This window comes from Phaethon aethereus (assembly GCF_964289735.1).
Source record: "Phaethon aethereus genome assembly, chromosome: 1".
NCBI lineage: Eukaryota > Metazoa > Chordata > Aves > Phaethontiformes > Phaethontidae > Phaethon > Phaethon aethereus.
In genome coordinates, this window is record NC_138575.1 from 54,497,601 (window position 1) to 54,503,600 (window position 6,000).

Genomic DNA, 6,000 nt, shown 5'->3' on the forward strand with positions numbered 1-6,000 from the left:
GGACACACCACATGCTGCTTAGTTTGGCTCTCACCACTGAAATATTCAAAAGGACTTACATCCTCCTCCACTGTAAAAGAAAATGATGGAAACTGAAGGTACTAAACCTAACTCATGAGGAATATAAAAACACCAAGTGCTACGGTTTCAAAAGACCGCATGAATACTCGGACACATCAGATCAAGTAGAAGCTGAAGTAAAGTAGAAGGACAAAGCCATTTTTGATGACTTATTAGATCATGCTTTCTGTAAACACTTACTTGCTTTGACGTGTGTTGTCATGGTGTAAATTTGTAACAGAAAAGAACATGCAAGGAAATGGTCCCTTAGTGATACTGCACAGCAGCAAGATGCTGTCTCAGCATTTGCACTGACTGACCCCACTACATCATTCTCAGGGGGCTCTGAACACACTGAAGAAGAGCAAGAAATTAAACTGTTATTCTGTCATGCAGACACTGACCTACAGAGTCATCCGAACATACCATGGGAAGCATGCTGCATTCCCCAGAGGGCTGTAATCTCCCACTGCTCCAAAGTCTCAAGTACATACAGGCTGCAGGTTGTGTCTGCGCTGGAGAGCTGAGCCTCCAGAAAACAGTGATGGGATAGTACTGACAATAAGTCAAATCTGTCTGCTGTGCCATTTTCAGTGCAATTGCAATTTTGCTCTGATGGCAGATGCTAAGTTTAACTAACTGGTATATCTATACATTTCTTTGCATGTATTTCTTGGGTGGCAGCAGGTGGGATTAGCAGTATAATTATTCATCCAATCTTTCTGCTCTGTCATAGGTTTACATCAGTTTGCTATCAAAATATGCCTAAGACTATTTTTCATGCATTAGAGAGAAATGCAGAATGAAATGTGAGTACAAGTGGGTAAGAGCAGCATACTGATTAGATGCCCCAATCCAGTGTGTGCTGATAGATACAATACAGTGTTAAAGCTGTGCCTGTACTGCTCAATATGGAGCTTGTTGCAATAAAAATAACATGTTTCTATCTTTGAAACATTGCAACCCCTTTCGGACTTCAAAATATTTTCCCCTTCTTGTCTTCCCTTTAAGATGTGTACAACATTGCCTGCACATCAGATTGTGACTGCCTGAAAGAAGGATCATAGAGAAATCTCAGTTGAAACATGCTAGTGATGAGGGACCGCAACTGAAAGTACAGACAGCTGTTAAAATTGTGCACAAATATTATCCTTGAGTCTTGAAGAGTAGCATGCAGGAATGCGCTACAGGGCGACTGGTGCGCTATAAGGCAATAGCATAGCTAGAGGTATTCTGCCAGAGGTTTCCATGCTGTTTGTGTCTTTACTAATAGCAACTATTATATAGGAATATATATTGGTAAATCACTCCTCAGAATCAACAGAAATTGTTGAGCAAATACTTGCACATCATACATCCTTCAGGTATGTTTATGCTTGTGGATATGCACTGTGCTGACCAATAAGGCAGAATGTATTTGAAATTCCAACTGTGCTGCTCTGCAACACATATCTTCAGACCTCACTGTGTCCAAAAGAGAGAGTGGTTAGTGGAAATGAATTGTGCACACAGAAGAAAATAGAATATATTTAGCTAATGATCTCAGGAGGCTCAGAACTGTCTATATGTATTTAAAAGGTACAAATCTCAGACTGAGAGCTGGGTGGAAAGAGGTTGGTACAACTAGGGACAACTAGGAAGACATTTGAAAGGAGAAATGCATGACAAAGACAAAGTTATGACTAATGTTGCAGTGGGAATTAATATGAAACCAAATGGACACAGCACTGTTTTTTTTCCTCAAAAACCAAATGGATATAGCACTGTCAAATATACAATGAAGAACAATCTTCCACTGATTCTCTTACTAGTTGTAATTTACCAAATCCTTGCAACTTCTAACTTTGATAGTTATTTTTAAGACAAATGATGCAGCTAGCTAACTTTGCACTGGATTCTTGGGTCCGGCCAGGTTTTTTTTTTGAGTGAACATAAGTATTTGTGGTAAAAAAATGGTTGATATTTCAACTACCAGGGCCTTTCTTTATAGGTCAAGTCCAAGGGGTTAACTCAAGTTACAGTCCCATAAGAAAAGTTGTTTTGAAACAAATCAATAAATAAAAATAACTTGTCTGGACCAGATTAAATTCATCAAAGAGTCTGAAGGAACCTCAAATCTAACACTCATGAAATTAAAATGATGAGGTGCCAGCTACTGTTTCAATTGGCCTTTGTAGTAGATGAATGGAAGGTAGCAAATGTAATGCTAATAACTATTAAGGGGCTTGAAGGGGGATTTGGAGAACTACTGAGTCTGACTTCTGTGCCTGGCCAATTGTTAGACATCTGGCTACATACAGTAGTGAAGATTCAGTACAGCTTTTGGAGAAGTAAGTCATGTCTTGTATATCTATTAGACTAATTTGAAGGAGTCAAAGAACATATGGAAAATGGTAATTCAATCAATAGATTGTATTTAGCTTTCCAAAAAGCTGTTGACAAGATCCTTACTCAACACTTTTAAAGAAACTAAACTCTTACCGAGTAAGAGGGATAATTCTCTTGTGAATGGACCAGTGGTTAAAGGAGGGAAAGTAAAATGGAAGAATGGCCAGTTTTCACAATGGCGAGAGGTTGTCCAGACAGCTGTGTAGAGGTCTCTCCTAGGACCTGCACTGATCGGCAAACTCATAAAGAGTCTCTGAAGAGAAAATAAAGTGAAGTAACAGAGTTTGCTAGTGAAACAACAGGTTTCAGAATAGCTTGAACTAAAACTGGGTATGAAAGAGTACATCATGGCATTATTCTAGTAGGTAGTAAAATAGAAGGTGGAATTCAACATTGACAGAGGGAAGTAACAGTCCTCTGTTGCAACACAGCAGGGAGATTTTGGATTGCCCTTTTACAATTCCAAAACTGCTGTTGCTTCTCTGTAATCTCAAGTTATTGGGGATATTTCTATGAAAATGACCATTTAATGCTATATGGTAATGAAAATCACAATTAAAATAATTGAGAATTTTTAGGAAAGGAAATGAGCACCATTATGTCAATGTATAAAAGCACTGTGTTTGTCCTGTCTCAAAAAGATTACATAATAACTAAGCAAGATCCAGTAAAGGAGAGGAGGTATAATCAGATGTATAGTACAGCCTTTGTAGAACCTAAATAGACTAGGCCACTTCAGCTTTTAAAAAATGATAACCCTGGGGAGATATAATAGAAGCATATAAAATCATAAGTCGTATGGGAAAGGTAAATATAAAACCATTACCCATTATTTTTTCCTAAACAAGAAGTAGGGAAACACAATGAAATTGTCAGGGGACACGCTTAAAACACATTAATGTATTTTTTCATTCAAACGTTTTAATTTAGAACAGGCGTAGGGTTGCTTTGTATTACACTTGGTTGCGTGTGCTCTTATTCTGATATATTACCTTTTAGCACGGAGACTGTGACCTATGCATGCACACTGATAGTAACACAGGACAAGTAATAGGTATGTAAGCTTTGCTCATCATCTTGCTAATCTACCTTGATTCAGGATACTGCCTTGTGTAAGCGTGTAGTTTAACGTAGTCTTCATAGGTAAATTCAGATACACAGAGTATTGCTTACTATGTTTTTGTACAGTACATATACAACTACACAGTGATTCTGATGTTGAGTACTTCTGCTATCTGCCAAGAGGAACAATTAATACCAAATTTGTCAGAAATAGTGTTTTTGTGAAGCTGGTATTTTGCTCCTAGCACAAGATTACGGCCCCTGACATATTTTATTCAGTTAGCCCAACAGTAAAAAAAGGTTCTTCATCCTTAATTACTTCTCCAAGCCCCACAAAACAACATTCTAGAGTGTTTATTAAAATTTGAAAGCTAGTCCTGTACTGCCTAGGGAAGAAAGTTATTGCTTTTTGCATAAGAGGACGTGGTTATGCAGTGAATTTCTAAATCTCATTTATCTCTTGTGTAACTAGATTACAGAGGAAAATATTAGCATGAGTAATTTGTTTGCTAATGTGATGACTCTCTCATTTTCAGCCTTCAGACAATACAATAGATTTTGGTCAAAAATAATAATTGGTAAAGTCTATGGCTAAACCAGCCAATTCATTTGATTTACAGTTATTATTTATCAGAACCAAAGGTGACTATCGACCCCAGGCAAAAAGCCCTACGAATTTTAATTCAGCAGCTAAGTTAAAGCTAAGATCTCAGAGGCAGAAACATATATTAAAAAAAATTGAACGGAAGATAAATGTTTTAAGAACACAATAGCATATTGACCTACACCAGAGCATCAGTAGCAAAGGTAGCAAAGAGGATTACAGGAATACCATCATATCCATGACACTCTTCTAACTGGAGCTGATTCAGCAAAACACATTTGGGAATTAATCTTTGGATTCTTTTCCATAGGAAGAAAACTGGTACAGCTATTTGTGATAGATGTTCTATTTCCATATTCTATTAGCAAGATAGAAAGTACAGAGATGTACTCTGCTACGGATATGCAAATAGGCTGGCATCATCCTAGAAAAATATGCAATAATTAATGCAAAGTAATCTTTAATCAAATAATTAAGTACACCACAAATTGTAGCTAGAAATATCCCCTCCAATAAAGAGATGCAGTGTAAGAAGAGTGTATAACTGTATTAAAACAGGGTGAATAACTAAGGATGAATAATTCAAGTAGGAAAATTCTTAAGTTACATAAATCGGATAACTGCTGTGATGAATTTTTTTTCTTACATTTGTTTCTTCTTTCACACCTCTGAACTTGCCATGCACTGTAGCTTCTTGAAAATAGGTTTTGTAATGGCAAATTAGTGAGCTTCTGTGACACTAATATTTTAACACATCATTCCTTTTTATGGTGAAGATACTGTAAAATGTTTTTAATACTGAAACAACAAAATATGGAACTGCCCAGTTTTATTTTGATGTTAGTATTTCATCAAACTATTGCTTCTCTGAGTGATACCCCAGTGAAGACACTACCCTGCATTAGCCTAATACCTTTTCATGATGTAGTTTGTTTCCTCACCACTGCCATTTAAGCAAGGAAACAACAACTCAGATTCGCTGTAGAAGCCAAGTCAATTTCTTCTCTTTCAGGTAGGATTGTTTTTACATCAAATCATCTTTTCCACTTATTTTGAATCTTTTGATACATTTTGTAGTGTACTGGATCTAATGTACGTTGTGTATACGTGTCTTCATGGTATCTAAACATCATACCACCCAATTCATTATTCAGCATGTCTTCATTTATTGTGCATTCCTCTTTTGCCACAATCTTTAAACTTCCTTTAATAAAAATTCTCTTTTTCTCGCTTTTCTACTTCCTTCTCTTCTTTAATATGACTCCATATTTCTTTCCCTAACAGGGAAGAGTACCCTGTTAGGATGGCTGTAGTGAAAACAGATATCATGCTTAGAACATGTTTGAGTAACAGCTCTGCTGCATCCTTTTTTAAGTACGTGCGGCTTCAGTTAACTTCAGCCAGTAACTTCAGCTCCAGTGCTCCAGTCTCAGATTCTTCTAGCAGGCGCCTTTCCGATGGATCTCAGGAACGGCGCTATGGGTGAGATCTCACAGCATCTGACATGACATAACTCAATCTCCTGTTATTCATAAATCTCACTTTATGTAGGTTCTCCTGAACAACATAAGAAGTTTCAAAGTGTCCTTAAACTGAAGGGACATCAGCAAAGGGGGAGATTATGGCACTGCTACTCTAATGGGAGTGTCTGCCAGTTAGTAGCCAGCTACTACATACAATATGGTGTTGCTCCATGTACAAGTTCTAACACCAGATGGGGAAAAAAACCCCAACTTGTTACTGCCTATAAATCACTAACTGCTGCTAGGTAAAAATCTTGCTGTTTTTACTCCAGCAGGTATAGATTTAAAGGCTCCCACAATGACATTAAGTATGACAGACATTCAGCCAGATAGGAACAAGTTTTCACAAATAAGGTGCCCAGA